Genomic DNA, 19,804 nt, shown 5'->3' on the forward strand with positions numbered 1-19,804 from the left:
ATGATGCTTAGACAGCAATATCAGAGAATAAAACAAATAGAAGAACCATAGATCTCAAGATTGAAATACTACCAAAGAAAAGAGGGGAATGTGAGACCCCAGACCATGTTTAGCAGGGTGAAAAATACCAGGTATATGCGGGGCAGTTGAGGACTTCTCAAAAACAATCCCCCCTTCACTATACATTGGAAATACCCCAACAGAGAGAGAGAGAGAGAGAGAGAGAGAGAGAGAGAGAGAGAGAGAGAGAGAACAGTGGGGATTACCAAAAGATAGCTGAATATGGGGCCAGCCAATCTTAATGAAGGGTACCGTGGGCCACCAATGAACAATAACCAACTCAACCTGTTGCTTGAATCTGCCTCAAAAGGCCTATAAAAAATGTGTGATTTTGAAGATCAGGACTGCTCCTGTCTTGATTACAGATGACCCCAGTGGGTGCTGGAAATAAACCTCATGCTTTTGCCTCAGAGAGTGGGTATTCCCGTTTTAGGTCCTGTAGGGGAAGCTGTAGCCACGCCTACTTAGGGGCTGGCTACAGGTGTGCCTGACCACGCTTATGAGGGCATGGTCAGAATGACGTAGTATGACTGCGTTTGCACTTTCGGTTTCATTTTGCTGCTTGCTGTACAGACCGCCACCACGCCGGCTGGCTAGGTTGCTCTGTAAGTAAGGCTTTTCCCTATTAAATACCCTTATATTTCTACCTGACTCCGTATTGGTTTTTTCCCACTATAAGGTCCCCTTCATGGGTCCTACAGATGCACCTGGACACCATCAGCATCCATCAGTTTTCTAGATGACAAACTTTAAGGCTCAAAGATGAGTAGATACTTTCCCAGGTCTCTTCAGCAAAACAAACCAAGCAACCAGACTGGAGTGTGGACTCAGTTCTTCAGACTTAAAGAAAAGTGTTTTCCTGTGAAACAAGGGTCCCACCACCACCCCCGAAGCACAATCAGTCATTTTGTGTTCTCTTTCTTGCTTTTAAAAAAACCTTCAAGCCCCCTTGGGCGGAAACACAATACTGTCAGCAGAGGGCCCTGCAGTGTGATTTTTATGGATGCAATTTCTCAGCTGAAGTTCCTTCCTCTCAAATAACCCTAGCTTGAATCAAGTGGATATAACAGTTAGCCAGCACAGACACCCAGAGGTTCCAAGTGTTCCTCTGCCAGGATTCAGCCTCTCTCTCCTCCTGGCTCCAGAGCCTCTGCACTCCTAAATCTCTTGCTTCTCCTTCTCTCTCTTCTTTTTCTCCCATCTGTGGCTGCCAGGGCCCCGAGAGTGCAAAGGGGGCTCTGGAGCAATTGCATCAGCAGACACTGAAGAATGTGGGTTGGGGACTGCATAGACACACGGAGACACACAGGCAACAAACACTCTTCTTGTCAGTTAAATGTAATCACATTCACGTATGAAGCTAAGAACATAAAGAGGGGCCTCCACAATTGAAGATTATACATGCAAGAGTAGACTAGCTAGCATATCTAGGCTCAAATACAGAAACACACCTGCACATTCATATTAGAAATGACCTTTCACATAGGAAAGGCATACAGTGCACACACCAAGTTTCATGCTTGAATAAACAGATAAATCTGAGCTGGCATGTTTACACTCAACACAGAAAGTGAGATGCATTACTCCCAATATCCTTATGTCCTGTGTATCAGTTTCACGGTGTCCCTGCCAACATCTAGAGTGGGGGTAAGGGGACAGGGAGTGAACAGGTCACCAGCAGCCCACGCAGGAAGTGTAGGTGCTCACCCTCCTGAATACTGATGACAGAGGAGGCAGGAACATCTGAAGTTGCATAACTGCGTGGAGAGCATGGTGAGCATAAATGGTCCTGCTGGAGTGTAAAGTGACGATGTTCAGACGATGACAATGGAAGCCAGTGTCCTGCTCTTTCTCACTCTCCTCCTGGGCTTTGTAGTGCTCCTGGTCAGAGGCCACCCAAAGGCTCATGGCCACCTCCCACCAGGACCCCGTCCTCTGCCCTTCTTGGGGAACCTCCTGCAGATGGACAGAAGAGGCCTCCTCAACTCCTTCATGCGGGTGAGACTTCCATGGGGCCTTGGGTTGGGCTTCCCCTGCTTATGTCTATGGAGATCTCTCATCAGCAAGAGCAAGGGACTCCTCCAGGCCCTCGGTTCAGGTGGGAAGTTCCCTGAGTGTCAGGTGAGATGCTGCTTGCTGATGGATGATGCTCAGATTGAGAGGCTCGTCCTCCCTATGCTGGAATCGTGTGGAGGACTCTGCTTGGAGTGTGAAAGGTGTCCAGATGGTGAGTTGTAAGAATGTAGAATTTCACTCCAAGGGGCCTGTCTGTTTCAGAAAAGAAAGAAAAATATCAGAGACATCAACAACATGTTTTGCTCCTATCAACAAAAGAGAGAGCAAAGATTAGCTTGAGGTGTTCAGGGACAAAAGGGAGAGGCAGGCAGGGCAGGAGGAGGGGTGAGTAGGGAGTGCCTATCAGTTTCTTCCAGCAGCTAGTGTTGTATTATCCAGTCTTTGCATTGATGCTTCACACTTGGGATTTAATGATTAGTTACCACTTATTCATTAATAACTACTCAGCATCTGCATCTATGGTCCTTCCTTCCAGGAGATAGCTGAAGCAGTGGATGTAAGTCCCACCCCTCTGTCTCTCTCTGTGTTTGTGGCGATCTCCATCTTGAACCTTGTATTGATAACCTCCTGGGTTTTATAAGATCCACCTTCCAATGATGGAAAATTTAGTTAATTTAATTTACATTTGGGACAAGGTCTCCCTAAGTTTTTTAAGTTGGCTTCCAACTCATGATATAAAGGTGGGTAGTAATGAATGAACCATACCTAGTAGAATAATGTATCGTTTTTATTTGGGGAAAGAACTTACACAGAAAACAAGTGACTGAGTGTCACGACATTCCTGCTCTAAGGATTCCCACCCTACATCCCAGATGTTCTCCCTGACTCGAAGGGGCCTTTGGAGCCCGGATCATATCCCTTTGACCATTCATATCCCCAAAGGCATGGTCACTGCTACAGGTGCAAAGGCAAATATATTGCTATAATACCCTTTTTAGTCTAAAGAAGGTTAAGACTTGATACAAAACTACAGACAATGATAGCAAATCTCAAATATGCTCTAGAAGAATGAAATGTAAAAACACACACAACTTATGACCTACTGCCAGTGAAGCAACCAAGAGCAATTGGCAAGAACTGCATGTCCAGTAGCAGAGTAAAGCCATAACAGAGATTACTATGATGTTGTCCTAAATTGGAAAGTTTAAGTCTTGGACCTAATATTTCTATCTAAGAAGAGAAGACAATTACTGTGACAGTCTAATCTTTAACATCATCAAAGGCCTGAGAAGGAAGATAACAATACTAGGGTATGCAGGAATTGCAGGCAAGCGACTTCCAACAGGTACCAGTGAAGACAGAAACAGCAGACTACCTGGACAGTCACCAAAGTCTCACAGCAGCATAGGGGCAACCAGCCTTGGCTAAGGCCTAGAATATCTGACTGACCAACATGGAAGCAGCGAGGTAGGAAGACTGTCTTACCCTGACTTAGCAGGGTTCAGCAGTCTTCTAAGTTTATCTCCTCCAAGCACAGTAGGACAGCAGGTCCAAAGTCAGCAATCGAGTTGGGGGTAGTTTTTTGCCCAAGAGGCCAGTAGCTGAGGAGAGAATGAACTCCAGAAGGAGTGACATCAGCACCCATCACACTCTCAGAAAATATCGGTGCTGTCAGGAGCCATTGTGTCTCATGTCAAGGGAGAACTAATATTAAAACTTTTAAATGCCATATTCTGCAGGTCTCTGAAGTGTCTGAAGATCAAATATCTATGTCTGACTAACCTCATAGGTATAAGAAACTTGGGTAGACACTTTTTCATCTAGTGAGACGATATGTGGTCTTTCTTTCTCAGTCTGTTTATATGGTGGATTTCATTGATGGATTTTTATATGTTGAACCAATGAAGTCTAATTGATAATGGTAGATGATTTCTTTGATGTGTTCTTGGATTCGATTTGCCAATATTTTATTGAGTATTTTCCCAGCAAAGGTCATGAGGGATATTGGTCTGTAGTTCTCTTTCTTAGTTGTGCCTTTGTGTGGCTTGTGTACCAAGGTTATTTAAGCCTTTAAAAACAGTTTGGCAATGACCCTTCTGCTAATACTGTGTGGAATACTTTAAGGAGAATTGGTATTAGCTGTTCTTTGCATTTTGGGGAGGATTCTGCACTGAAGATATCTGGATTGTATACCTTAAAAATGATTTATTTAATTTTCTGTATAAAAGTTTTTTGCCTGCCTGCATGCATGCATGTAAAGATATTGTCACCAATACTTTTATTAGACCAGTATTGTTCCTTTTGAATCATGTTACTTGTATCTGTTTCTGGGAAGAGACACTATGAGCAAGGCAGCTCTTATAAGAAAGCTCAGTTGGGGCTTGATTATAGTCTCTGATGTTAGTTCATAATTGTCATGTTAGGAACATGACAGCAGGCATGGTAGGTACAGGAACAGTAGCTGACAGCCACACCCTGTTCCTTAGGCAGAGAGAGAAACTCTGGGCTTATCATGGGCTTTTGCAATCTGAAAGCCCATCCCCAGTGAGACCCTTCCTCCAACAAGGCCCCACCTCCAAATCCTTCTAATCTTTTCAAATAGCACTCATCTCTGTTGACCAAGCATTCAAACGCATGAACCTATGTGAGTCAATCTTATCCAAACCTCCACACTCAGTGCCATCTGCCCTGCTGGCAGGATTACACCCTTCCTGAAACAAGAACCATCACTTCATGATGGTTGCTAACCAGTGCTATTCCCTTTCAGCCTCCCAGTAGAACCATGTTTTTGATATGGAAATGGAGCTTAATTTGCAACAATCTTAAAAAATATTAACAGAAATATGTTCTCAGAAGCCTAAACTGCAGCAAGACTAAACAAGAATTATGCCCAAGGTACAAGTGTTTCTTACTGTTTCTAACAAGTCTGATTAGTTTACTACTTATCACCAAGTCATATTAGAGGCAGCACTGCTATTTAGCTAAGCCCTACCTTGTATGGAGAAGTTTGTTCAATGAAAGTTTCTGCCCTGGAGCCTTGTCCCACAACTGCTTCAGCCCCAAGTGAGCACACGGAGACTTATATTAATTATGAAACTGTTGCCTGTTGGCTAGGGCTTATTATTGGCTACCTCTGTCTTAATTCCAAACCCATTTCTATTAATCTATTTATTTCCATGTGATCTTATCTTACCGGAGAAGGGTCTAGACCTCTAACTCCTTATGCAATTCACTTGGTGACTGCTAAGCTTCTCTGCATAGAAGAGAGCAATTTCCTGTTTGTCCCTGCTATATATCCTGTATCTCCCCAGAGACATCACTTTCTGTCTGTCCAATCAGCCAATGATGCTTTATTCATTAACCAATAAGGAGAACAAACATACAGAAAGACTTCCCCCATCACTGCCTTGTGCAACTCAGTATTTCCTAAGCAAGTTTGTTGCTGCTGACTCCATTGTAGCTGCAAATCATTACTCTCAGTTTTCCTGTATCACATCTATGTCTTGTTTATTTCTTTGAGACAAGGTTTCATGTAGACCCAGGCTGGCCTCCAGCTCAACAGCAGTCAGAGATGATCTGGAGTACCTGGTCCAGCTCATTACTTGTGCAGAGCTGGACTTATAGTAATGAGTCCCACGCCCACATAATACTGTAATGTAGTAATACTCAAGACATTCATGGAGGTGGTATAACCTGAAATTGCTAGGTCCTCAGAAGGGGACTGGTGACCAGGGGAGGGGTTCCTACTCACCAATCAGTGTCTAGGTGTTTTCACAATGTAACAGCAATGTCTGCGCTGACTAACCAAAGCCCTGCTTCCCTTATTCTTGGCAGCTTCGAGAAAAATATGGAGATGTGTTCACAGTGCACCTGGGACCCAGGACCGTGATCATGTTGTGTGGGACAGAGGCCATAAGGGAAGCTCTGGTGGACCAAGCTGAGGCTTTCTCTGGCCGGGGGACACTTGAATTGGTCAAACCTATCTTCAAGGACTATGGTAGGAGTCTCAAAGGTTGGGATGAGGTGGAATGGAGAATGGGCACAGAGAGAGGAGAATCCACTAGAAGGGAGGACAAGGGCTGGGGAAGGACCTAGGTTTCTTTGAACGTCCTCTGTAACTCACCCACGATTCCCCTACTTTCTTAGTTATGATCATTGCCAATGGGGAACGCTGGAAGGCCCTACGGCGATTCTTTTTGGCCACCGTGAGAGACTTTGAGAAGGGAAAGAGGAGTGTGGAAGAGCGGATTCAGGAGGAGGCCCAGTGTTTGGTAGAAGAGCTGCGGAAATCCCAGGGTGAGTCCCAGAGAAAGGGCATCAAGGAATATAGTGAAACAGAAACATGAATGCACAGCCAAAGAAAGAGTTAGAGACACATGGGCAGAGAGAGACACAACACACACACACACACACACACACACACACACACACACACACACACACACACTGGGGAGAGGATAAGGGGGAGAGAAATACAGAAAAACAGAGAAAGAGATACGAAGTTGACAGTGTCCAAGAATAACCCAGAGAGAAAGATTGAGTGATTCCCATGCTGGCTACATACATCCAGGGAAATCAATGCCTGGGTTAAGAATAGGTGTCAGTCTGGCATGTTGGCACAAGCCTGTCATCCCAATACTCTGGGGGCTGAGACAGGAAGGTCATAAATTCAAAGCTAGTTTGGCTACATCATGAAATCTTGATAAAAAGTGCTTGACGCTGTGGTGCAACCAAGGCATGCTGAGCTTGCCCGGCATACACACACTTCCCAGGCTGGTGCCTAACACCACAACGTTGGCATGGTGACGCATGCTGGTCATCTTGCTACAGATGAACTAGAGGCAGGCATTTAGATGCTGAGGTCATCCTTGACTTTATAAGCTATACAAGGCCATCTTGATTACATTAAATACTTTCAATACATGGTCTATGTCCAAGGTGGCCGCTGGAAGCAGGGAATTGGGTTTTTTTCTTGTGGGTGTCCTGATGGTGTTTTACTATGTGGCAGTCATAAGCACTTCTGGGTATTTATAGAAACTTTGTTTGTTTGTTTGTTTGTTTGTTTGTTTGGCACCTCATTCCTCCATGTTGGTGTTTATCCCAAGAATTATCCTAAGATTTCTCAGGAGACTCTGAGATGTCCATGCAGAGGCTGGAAGGGAGCAGAGAGAATCAAGGGACTAAGAAGAAAGAAGGAGAAAGCAGAGAGACAGAGACCAGGAAGCTGAGATGGAGCACGAGGAACCAAACAGAGGAGAAAATATTGGTGGGGGGCAGAGTGAGGAGAGTAGAGGGGGGAGGAAAGCAGGAGGGGGAAGAGAAAGAGACAAAAATAATGCAAGACATTTATGCAGGAAATCAGAGAGACAGATGAAGACTGACAAACTCAAGGGCAAGATCTGCAGAGACTCAGGGACGACAGTCAAGTGAGACCCAGAGAGAAGGACAACAGTGACCCAATATTGCTGGACTGCAGACATCCTTCCCACCATGTGGGCGCAGGGTGGAGCCGAGAATTCAAAGGCACCAAGCCCTGATGGTTCTTGGAGCCTCACAGAGTCTAGGATCAGAGAAGGATGGAGGAAAGACTTCTAAATCCACATAAGCAACCAGTGGGAGTTAGCTATGTTAGCTCAGAGTCAGAAAGTTGTCCTGGGAGGATATGCAGGGTGGGGACTAACTTACACATGCTCTCCTCATTCTTAGCTCCCTGGTATGAATCCTGGTCCCAGTCAGGAGTAGCTGTGTTACCTTGGAGAAGTTAGCTACTGTCTCTGTGTGTCCTAATAGCATTGCATCTATGTACAATATTGAGAGGAAACTATACAAATTGGTGTGTGCGGCTTTGAGTGAGGACCTGGAGCATTATATGAGCAAATGGGGTAGCAGGCATTGCTATTATTTCAGTAGTGAGTGCTGAGGACAGATTTACAGAACAGAGGAGAAAGCCAAATGTCTCCTGTCCTGTCTCTTCATCCTCCAGGAGCCCCCTGGACCCCAAGTTCCTCTTCCAATGCATCTCAGCCAACATCATCTGCCCATTGTCTTTGGAGAGCGCTTTGACTACAAAGATCGCCAATTCCTGCGCCTGCTGGACCTATTACATCAGAGCTTCTCACTCCTCAGCTCCTTCTCCAGCCAGGTCAGTGGGTGGGAAGAGAGGAAAATCCACAGAAGAGGAAGAGGAGGCTGCTCTCTGTGTGCAGAAGGGAGTGCTCTAGGGCTGGAAGAAACGCAGAGACAACATGGAGAGGCAAGGAGATTGAGAGCAGGAGTGACAGAGGGATGGGGAACAGGATGGGGAAACATGGAGAGGCCAGGAGCCTCAGGCCTGGAGGGAAGGGGGAAGGTGGTCTACAGGGTGGAGAGACCTGAATGAAGAAATACAGAGCCCCCCAGACATGAGAAAATGATGACACTGGGACTGTGGTTGTAGCTAAGAGAAAAGAGGACTTGTCTGTCATATTTAAATGCCTGGGTTCATCTCTAGCACAAAATAAGGCAGGTGTGGTTGGTACACACTTATAATCCCAGTACATGTGAGAGCAGGGTTCAAGGCTATTTTTGGATGAATATTGAGTTTGAAAACAGTGTGAAAGACAGCAGATCCCGATTGAAAAAAAACACAAAAAAATTGATGGATTAGGAAAGAGAGAGAGAGAACGCAGGACAATTGCTGGTGAAAGATTCAGAGAAACACACTGACAGCATGCCCTATGTCCATGTGTATGAGAGAGAAAGGAAGGAGCAAGAGAAGATTGGGAAATGAGAGCAGGAAAACAAAGGGAGGGACGTGGAGAGGTTAGAAGGAGAGATCACAGATCTTCATAAATATCGGGACCTAGGAACGCATCCTGCTTCTTGAGACTGATAGCTCCAGGTGACCTTCTGGACCCTTCTTTCCTGCAGGTGTTTGAGCTCTTCTCTGGCTTCCTGAAATACTTTCCTGGTGTCCACGTAAACATCTCCAAAAACATGCAGGAAATCCTTGACTACATTGAACGCAGTGTGCAGCAGCACCAGGAAAACTTGGACGCCAGCAATCCAAGAGACTTCATTGATACCTACCTCCTACGCATGGAGAAGGTAAGTCCTGCATGAGTGAGAGGGGATGAGAGAGTGAGGGCTGAGGATGTGAGCAGAGGAAATGAGGGGCAGAGGATGGGGAGGAGAGACAGGAAATGGAGTGGAGGAGATGCAGAAGCATCTGGAAAATGAAGAATAGAGAAAGGGAGGAGAAGATGAAACAGGGAGAAAGAAGGCTGGGGAAGACACACAGGACAAGGGACAAAAGGCAGAAAAGACCTCAGAGGGAGACAGAGCAAGAAAGAGCCTGGGACACAAACCGTGATAAACTATCAGAGAGCAGAGTAGAGAAAGAAGACAGAACACACAGAGACCAGGTGACATTGTCAGGGACTGAGAAATGCCATGTGGTCCATAGAGTGAGACAGAAGGTCAGTGCCCAGGATGTGTGAGCATCTCCCTGCAAGGCTCCAGTCATCCTGACCCTGCTTTCTCTCTCTTGTCTGGTACCAGGAGAAGTCCAACCCACACACGGATTTTCAACAAAGGAACTTCACGCTCACAATGCTTACTCTCTTCTTTGCTGGCACCGAGACCAGCAGCACCACGCTCCGCTATGGCTTCCTGCTCATGCTCAAATACCCCCATGTTGCAGGTGGGCCCCAGGATGCCAGGTGGGGAGCTTCCAGCTTCTTCTTGGCTGTGGAGGTTTGTGTGGATGAGAGAAACCTGGACCTCTTACTTCTGGAGCTCTGAAGGCTTTGGTCTACTTCTAAACTAGGGCAGTGCTGTGGGTGGTTTGTGAATTAACCCTCAGATGATCCATTTTCCATTGTTCCTATCATTTAAAGGTTGATCCATCCATCCTTCCATCCATCCATCCTTCCTTCCATCCATCCATCCATCCATCCTTCCTTCCTTCCTTCCTTCCTCCCATCTTTCCATCCGTCTATTCACTCATCTTTCCGTCCATGCATGTCTCACCCACACTTACTCTGTTCATTCCCCCACCTGTCTGTCCACCCACCAACCCACCTGCTGTCCACCATCCCTTCCTTCGTTTTCCCAACCATCTGAACAGCCATCTATCCAAACACCTGTAACTCAACATCCTTCCATCTACCCACCTATAAACACACACACACACACACACACACACACACACACACACACACACACACACTCATATACACACACACATACACACACACCCTTAATAACCACCCACTAGACCATATATCTATTCATTGTCCAATTGATTTTCAATCACCCAACCAAACATTTCATTTGGTTATTTCAGTTAATCAGCATACTTCTTCCTGTGATCAATAGACTTGTATAAATTATCCATCATTGATTTATTCATAATGCATGTATCCTTCTATCAACAGTGTCATTGATTAATCCTTTCCTTAACAGGTCTTTGAATTCATCTTTAGTTTGTTAATCCATTCTTCCATTTATCCACTAATTAATTCAATCATGTGTTGCTTTACAAGTTGAATACATTGCCCAGTGTTTAGTCTGTTCATTCCATTAACTTCTGAATCTGTCCATTTATTAATTGGTTTATCCATTAATTTTCTCATGGAATTATACTTACATCCATCCATTGGTTGATTCATTTGCTAATCCACCTACTTTTCTGTTTTATTCCTAAAGATACAGCTTTGAGTACTTAATAGAAAAATCCATGTAAAGTTATGGTGTATGTGCAACTCCGTGTGTGTGTGTGTTTGTGTGTGTGTGTGTGTGTGTGTGTGTGTGTGCTCATGTGTGTTTGTGTGTGTGTGTGTGTGTCTATATATAAATGCATGCATGTGTGTGCATGTGTATGTGTGTTGATTTGCATGTGTGTATGTGTATATGTATTCAGGCATGTGTGTGCCCATGTGTGTATGCCTGTGTTTATGTGTGTGTATATGCATGTGTGTATATGTATGCATGATTGTGTGTGCTTGTGTATACGGAGAGAATTCATTCCCTTGCAGAGGTGCAAATTTTTACTGCTTGTCTCCCTCACACCCTCAAACCCCCATGATTGCTATGAAGTGTCTCTATGCAGTGGCCCTTTGCAGTGTGTTTTGCTTAGTTTTTTTTTTTTAAACCCGCCTGAAATGAGGTTGAAGCTACAGAGGAGAGATTTAATTTAGTTCTACAAATTGGCACAGAGCAACAGTCGCTTAAGGATAGGGCAGTTTTGTACCCTCAAGGACACTGCTTTTTTCGGGGGTGTCTCCTTGCTGGACTCTTTCCTGGGTTGCTGGCTCCTAGAATAAAGCATCACTGCTACAAAGCTGGCAGAGTAGATCCACTCTTCCCCTCTTCCGTGCAGAGAAAGTCCAAAAGGAGGTCGATCAGGTGATCGGCTCACACCGCCTACCAACCCTTGACGACCGCACCAAAATGCCATACACTGATGCCGTCATCCACGAGATTCAGAGATTTTCAGATGTTATCCCGATTGGTGTGCCACACAAAGTCACCAAAGACACATTGTTCCGAGGGTACCTGCTCCCCAAGGTGAGACCGGCTGCCATTCCACATCTGTACTCCATGAGCCTCCTGCCTTCTCCTCCATCCTAGTATCCATCTGTTTGTGATTTTCCAGCATTCCTGGTGTCTGATTGATGGATTGACTGTCTGCATATGTGAGTTAGGGAATGTTGACATCTTTGTATCTCGTAATGTCTCCTAGAACACTGGAGTGTACCCCATCCTGAGCTCAGCTCTCCATGACCCACAGTACTTTGAACAACCAGACACCTTCAATCCTGACCGCTTCCTGGATGCCAATGGGACACTGAAGAAAAATGAAGCTTTTATGCCCTTCTCTATAGGTGAGACTCAGCTGTGCTTCCTCTCCCTGACACTAGAGGGCAGGCTCTTCCTCCAGGACACAGACAGGACTAGGTCCATATTTCCTGAGTCTAAGCTCTGCATGAACCATCCCATTCACCCTGGCTATAGCCCCACAAGGAGAATCCTGGTCAGAAGGACTTTGGGGAGGTATTTAAAGTCCTCTAAATCTGAGCAAATCATTTTCTTAGGAAACAGCAGCAAGAACAACAGACATAGTCTATGAACAGAGCTATGAACTGGGTAGGGTCTTGATGGCTCCGGAGACACTGACTTTAGCTGTGAGCACTGGTGACATGGGGCATGTCTTCACACACTTTACCCTGTTTGCACTCTTGTTAAATTTTAAGAGACATGAAAATTCCTGGCCTTTATTTGAGCCAAGAGACCATTCATGGTGGATAATATCCTGAACCAGAGCAAGTTCAGAGTTCCAGCACCCATCAGTGTCAGCACATGGTGTCCATAGACAAGAGGGAGCTGCCCATGGACACACAGCCTGCGTTTACCTTACTTGGCCATGCTGGAATAGTTGCCATCCTGGGGTAGGTCAGCTGCTCTGAGTGACTGAGATTTGTTCTTCACTGAAATAACATAATCTCAAATTAGTGTGTAGTTTGATTGCCTGCTGTGTTTGGTTAGTTAGTTACATACAGATGTTCCCTTTGGCCAAATTTACTTCAGTTTAATGGACTCTATTGTGTTCAGCTTTCTTACCTTTTGGAGAAAGAGGAGTTCACAAACAATGCCTGAGCCTTTGTTGCCCCTGCACCTCAACCGTGTCCTCATGCTAGCTGTGAAAGCCAGGGTTGAATGTGTGTTAAGCAAGTTCTCTTCAAAAGAGCCCACTCCTCTAGCCTTGCCCTGGTGCATTCTACAAGATGCTTGTAAGCTAATGCGTATTACATTTCTGGAGCTAGAAAAGTGTCCTGACTTGTCAGGAAGCCAGAGTATACTTAGAGCAAGATGGAACGTCTCTGGAACTGCAATAGGACAGCTCACCCCTTTAGGGAAAGTTGTTGGGAAGTCAGGTCATGCCTGAAGCTGGGTGCAGTGGGGAATGGTCTCCCCGAAGGATACAGCAATTTTGCTCCTCTCCTAGAGGGAGCAGTTTCATTTTTTCTCTGCTCTGTTCCCAGATGGGAACATCCTAGTAGAGCTATCTGCTTCTCCTGCTGAGGTCCAAGGTGTTGCTCCTTCTGCTAAACTCTGCCAAAGGAGAAGCCTCTGCAGAAATGTAGCAAACTCTTCTGGCTCTGGTGAAACGTTGTTACTTTTTGTGCTCAACCTTGCCTGATGCCCCTAAGGGAACATCCCAGCAAGGATTTTCTGCTCAGCCCCCTAAGGCAACTCAGCAAGGTTCTTCTATTCTGCACTGGTGAATGAAGATCTTCACCCAAGACTCTTTTGAGACAGGGATTCATTTTGGGAAGGAGTCCAGGGTGGGAAAGGACAGTCAGTAACTCACCAGGCAGGTGGCTTATACAGGACTTCTTTGGGGTGGAATTTTCCCAGGGAAAAGATTTTCTTCTCAGAATTGGTTAGTTTTCATGCTCAGTTGGTTTTGTGATTCAGTTGGTCAGAGGTGTCTCTGGTTTCAAGAATAAACTGTGTTTCTTTCACTAGCCTTTATTATTTCTTCTTATTCTTATGCTTATTCTTATTCTTGCTTTTGGATCTAGTTTTGGGCCAGGACATATTTCTTTCACTGGCTCTGGTTTACTGCCAAGTTGTGTTCCTTTGGCTCTGGTTTCAGAGTCAGGGTGTGCGTCTTAAGTTCTAGGTGCAGACTAAAGTGTTTCTTTCACTGGCACAGGTTCAGGGCCAGGGTGTGTTTCTTTCACTGGCTCTGGGTTCTGGGTCAGGTTGCTAGATTTCATGCCCAGGGATTGGTTGGTTTCTTTGGCTGGCCCTTTTTACCCTGCTGTGTACTCTGTTTCCGATCTGTCCTCATTCCCTCACTGAGGGATTTCAGGCAAGTGCTCTTCTGCTGATCAGTGTCTCAGCTAAGTGCTACTTCCAGCTCTGTCCGGAATAATGGGCTCCTTTCATATTTCATCCTCAGAGTTGTAGACAGGTAGGGCGAGATAAAAGTGAATTGTCCGTATAACAGACCCAAGTTTGGAAAGGCATTGCTGTGGAGAAAAAGGGACATAAGAAGACATTAAGGTATGTGTGATTAGATATGGTGAGCCGGGGAGGGGGGGTTGGAGAGGTGGGATGGGTGATGGTGTTAGGATGTTTAAAGCTAGGAAGTTTAAAGCTTAAAAAAGGTCAACAGAAAAGAGATAAAAAGACACATAGTGATGACAGATTCAGACACGGGCTCTGGTAGATTGCTGTGGGATGAAAGCAAACAAGCAAGAGAATGAGCAAACAAGCAGGCAAAAGGATTATAGCCAAAGAGATAAGAATGGTGACTAGGTCTCCAGCACCAGGCTTGGGGACATTATGTTGAGAGGGACATGAGTCACTAAAAGCTGCTCTGGAAAATTCTGCATCACAAAACCAGTTCTAGGAGAGCTAGTCCATGAAATTCTGAGCTCATGTAAGCTATCTTCTGTAAATGGGATTCCCAAGGGGTAGTGTTCTTTCCCTATGAACCCATGCACAGGTACAATTTCTCAGCCCCTGGAGGGCACAGGCGTTGCTGGAAAATCCCTCCTTCCTCTAGAGCATGAGGCTTCCAGTTGCAGATTAAGAATCCCTGAGGTACAGGGCAGGTGGTGGAGCCTCTGCCTGGGCTTTCAGGCTCCCATTTCTGTGAGGTGACAACCCAACAGGGGCTCCTTACACCCCTGAGAATCCAGAGGGTGCCACAGATCCCTTATCAGATGCCGCTGTCCATCTCAAGTGTAGGAACTATTGAGTTTGTGAACTGTGGGTCTCAAGCTGAACAAGGAGGGGTTGAGGGGAGAGTGTGGGTGGGGAGCAGAGGGAGGGAGAGGAGAGGCAGAAGGATGCTCACACAGTGCTCCTTCTGTGTGGTCCAGGCTGTTCTGAATGCTCAGTCTCCCAAGAGCGGCACTTACAGCACGTGCCTCCATGTCTGGCTCATAAGGACCCTTAACACCATCCCGTTGTTAATCTAGGAGTTTTCTAAGCAGTACCTTCACCCTCAGGGCAGCCCGATGAGATGGGTACCAATCCCCTCACGTGAGAAAGGAGGGACACTAAAGATGTTGCTCTATACACGTGGACACCTGCACACTTGGTTCCTACTCTAAGTGAGATCTTACAGATCTGGAACAAAGGACTCTGATAATCCAACAAAAGCTAGAAATCTGTCAGAAGTAACCACGAGACATCCACCAACAAACAGGCACACATGTTTCAATTAATTTAATCCTTTTGTATGTGGTTGTATGTATATCCATGTGTGCTATGGTATTGTATCAGAGGACAGACTGTGGTATTGGATTAAAGTCTCTTTATTTCCAAGCACAGCCGGGTGAAACACAGGCCAGAGCTAGGTTAAGAACCCAGCCAGCGCAGCCAGAACAAAGAAAGAGCGCGGTCCCCACGTGCAGCCTTTTAAGAAGCCCCTCTTACGTCATGCCGGCTTTCCTTCACCCCGCCCTTATGGGCGAGTCCCCAGGTCCACCTGGTACCTGCCCCAGGACTATTGGGCGGGGCTAGGGTTACTCCCTACAATTCCCCTTTTAGTCTAAGAGAGGATTAAAACTTAATAGTGTAAAATATCCAAAACTAACAATCATAAGGGTGGAATACAAGAATATACAATAATCTGCTATGATACATCCTATGTCTATTCTAGCTAAGTCTTAAAGTCATGTGGAAAAAGTGTCTAACTTGAACACCTTCTTCCATTCCCAACTCTAAACAATAAGAAGGTCATTCTTAACTAGGCTTATACTACCCTAGTACACAATAATGGGGAACGGGGGCGTAGCATCTTCTAGGTTACTTCCTGCTGAAACGGGACGAAGATGGTCATGTGGGGGCCCTGTGGAAAAAAAATGCCAGTACAGGGAAAGTCTCTAGTGAGTTATATCTAGTCCATGTTAGATGATTTGTTTGATTGAAGATCTACGTTGAAATCCTCAACTTGATTGAAGTCGTCACTCGAGGTTCTGGTTGGAGTGTCAGTCGAAACGGAGTGAGTTGAATCCAGTGTAGTCAGGAAGGTGTAGTCCAATTCCTTTTCCGGAGCATGTAGGGATTGCTGTCAGGATGGGTCTTGATGGCTGTATGGGACTCAAACATAAGTGTCATCAGAGAAATGTTTGCTTGTTTATGTATGTGTACTGGAAAAGGTACCTTGATGAACCTTGACTAACAACGATTCTGAGAGGGTGTAAAAGAAAAGCCAAGAAAAACAAAGATAGTCCTCTTATTCTTTATTTATTCTGTATTATAGCAATTGGCTTCTTGATATAACACAGAAACTTTTAAATGTTGTTAAATAACATACTTGGATTTTAGAGTAGGAAAGCCAAACCCAACTCTAAATCCAGTCTCGATTTAGTTGAATAGGGACCAGGAAATGAATAGACATAGAGTTATTCGAGAGACAGCTGTAAATTTTTACCGTATATCACGTTCCTTTTGTTCAATGGTTATAGCTACGTTCTTTCCTTGAGTATCCATACATGTAATGTCCTTTGACTTATAGAGGGCAGTTCCTCAGAAAATACCTGTCAGTCATCCTTGTCGAGGGGGTTGTCTCCTTCAACTCGAATCTTGATCAATTTTGATGGTATCTAAAGATTTTCTTCTCCTGTGGAGACAAATGCAAAACCCCTACCCCAACGTAATACATGTCCAGGTTTCCATACCGAGGTCAGCACATCTTTGTAATACACTGGTTGGTTCAGTTCAGCTGTTTTTTCCGTAGTCCAGTGTCTTTCCGCAGCTGTCTGCCCACTGTCATTGGCATTAAGAAAGTTTAGCGTTAATAAGGCATTGTGTAACCTATGTTTGGGGGGTTTTGACTTACCAGCTTGCCTATGGAGCATCTCCTTAAGTGTCCTGTTAGACCTTTCGACGACTGCTTGTCCTGTAGGGTTGTGTGGTATACCTGTGACATGCTTAATGTTATAATATTTGAAAAACTGTTCCATTTTTGTGGAGACATATGCCGGAGCATTGTCAGTTTTTATCTGCGCCGGTATGCCCATAACTGCCATCACCTCCAGTAGGTGTGTAATAACGGAATCAGCCTTTTCAGAGTTGAGAGCAGTAGCCCATTGGAAACCTGAGAATGTGTCAATGGTATGATGCACATATTTCAAATTTCCAAATTCTGTAAAGTGAAAAACATCCATTTGCCAGATCTCATTCCTCCGAAGGCCTTTAGGATTACATCCCGCTGGCAGTGGAGTTTGGTTATAAAAGGAACAAGTAGGACAGTTTCTCACTATCTCCTTGGCTTGTTGCCAAGTGATGGAGAAGTCCTTCTTTAAACCCCTGCTATTTACATGATGCTTTTTATGAAATTCCGAGGCTTCTAGCACAGTGCCAATCAATAAACGATCGATCTCATCATTGCCTTGTGCCAGTGGGCCTGGCAGACCCGTATGGGATCTGATATGCGTAATGTACAGTGGGTTACTCCTGTTTCTGATTGTTTCCTGTAACTGCAAGAACAACGAGGTTAGTTCAGTGTTATCAGGGACAAATTCTGCAGTCTCTATGTGCAAGATGACTCTTTCTGCATATTGGGAATCAGTAACTATATTAAGAGGTTCTGTAAAATCCATGAGCACCATAAGAATTGCATATAATTCTGCTTTCTGTACAGATGTATATGGACTTTGAACTACTTTACTTACCTCACCTGCTTTATAACCAGCCTTACCTGTTTTGTTAGCATCAGTGTAGAAGGTAAGAACTCCAGAAATGGGAGTTTGTCTTACAATGCGTGGAAGAATCCAAACCGTCTTTTTTATGAATTTAATTCTGTCGGTTTTGGGATAGTTGTTACTAATTGTTCCCAAAAAGTCAGTGAGAGCTATTTGCCAATATTCATTATCCTTAGCTCAGTCGGTAGAGCATGAGACTCTTAATCTCAGGGTCGTGGGTTCGAGCCCCACGTTGGGCGCCAGATATTGGATTAAAGTCTCTTTATTTCCAAGCACAGACGGGTGAAACACAGGCCAGAGCTAGGTTAAGAACCCAGCCAGCGCAGCCAGAACAAAGAAAGAGCGCGGTCCCCACGTGCAGCCTTTTAAGAAGCCCCTCTTACGTCATGCCGGCTTTCCTTCACCCCGCCCTTATGGGCGAGTCCCCAGGTCCACCTGGTACCTGCCCCAGGACTATTGGGCGGGGCTAGGGTTACTCCCTACACTGTGGGGACTGGTTCTCTCCTTGCAGCATGTGGGTTCAGGTTATTGAACCAATGTCCTCAGGATTCATGGCAGGATCCTTTCCATGCTAAGACTTTGGCACTGGCTCTTGAACCAGTTCTTTAAGGTTTGGGAATCTCTTAATGTTATCACTGGAATTGCAGGTTGAGGGTCAAACCTTCTTCTACATTGCAATGGGCAGAGTTCTCTGGGTTTAGGGATGGGACAGCCTGAAGGTACAATGGCTCATCCACTGTGCCCACAGGAAAGCGCATTTGTCTTGGAGAAGGCATCGCCTGCCACGAATTGTTCCTTTTCTTCACCACCCTCCTCCAGAACTTCTCCTTGTCCAGTCCCGTGGATCCTAAGGACATTGACCTCAATCCCAAGGAGAGTGGCTTTGGCAGAGTGCCCCCAGAATACCAGATCTGCTTCTTGTCCCGATGACTGGACTGAGGCGGCCAGGTGTCTCTACTCCTGTTATAATGGCCCTGCCCATGTCTCTGCCTGTGAGAGACCTGATGGGAACCAGGCCCTAGATCTGTCCTCACCTCTTCCACCTTACTGCAGCTTCTCCAAATCTCGAGGTGTGCTGTTCTTCCTGTGAATGGTACTGGAGGGTTCAATCAAGGGATTGTGTGAACAGAGAGACTTGGAGGCCACATCACAATCTCAGTCACTCCCCTATCTCTCAACAGCCACATGCCATGTATCAGCTCCAGGTGCACCAGGAAGACATCTAATGGACTCTGTATATGGTCTGAATTCTGTGTCTATGGACTTCCGTAATATGTATGGTTCACATAAAGGGAATCACATGGTGTGTGACATTTGGTGTCTGATATCTTTTACTTTACACAGTATTATCTGGGTTCCTGTGTGTTGCAGCCCATAGTCACACACCTTCAAGTGCTCTCATCATGGTCTTTCTCAACAAAAGCGAAATTACCTTGTTGCATGGGTTTTGCCAGCAGAAGGTATTGCCCAAATTTAGGGTGAGCCTTCCTGCTTCTAATAATCTGGTAAGAAATCCCTCACAGAGTGTCCAGCAGCCTGGCTTCTAGTTGATGCCAGATACAGTCAAGTTAACACTCAAGAGCGGCCATCACAGTGCCCAGTCCATGGTCTCCCGGCTATTCTTACATGTGACCTCTTGATGGCTGGTACCTAAGTGTCTTTTCAGAAGGGCTTCTTGCTGCAAACTCCATCCCAGTCATGCCAGGGTTGTGACGGGACACCATTTTGACTTGTTTCCTGCTCTGCTGTGAGAACCTGGAACAGCAGGTGATGATACCAGAGATTAATATTGTGGAAGATTAACCAGTAAGGACACAAACAACTCAATAAAGTGACAGCAGCCATTTTGGTTAACTGTTCCCTTTTGTCAACCCTCTACCCTCCTGGCCTCTTCGTCTGGCTTCCCCTTCTCCCCTCCCCCTTCTGGTCACACGGCCCAGCTCATAATGGACTATCCCAGGTGTTCCTGCTCTGGCTATGCTCTCTCTTTTATCTACAATAAACTTTCCCTCCACATA

General features: G+C 45.5%; 1 pseudogene; it reads left to right on the top strand.

Annotated features, from left to right (window-relative positions):
* The first annotated feature begins 1,887 nt into the window (after positions 1-1,887).
* Positions 1,888-18,716, top strand: LOC100759494 (annotated as a pseudogene).
* The last annotated feature ends 1,088 nt before the right edge of the window (positions 18,717-19,804 follow it).

This window comes from Cricetulus griseus, chromosome 9 (genome assembly GCF_003668045.3).
Source record: "Cricetulus griseus strain 17A/GY chromosome 9, alternate assembly CriGri-PICRH-1.0, whole genome shotgun sequence".
Lineage (NCBI taxonomy): Eukaryota > Metazoa > Chordata > Mammalia > Rodentia > Cricetidae > Cricetulus > Cricetulus griseus.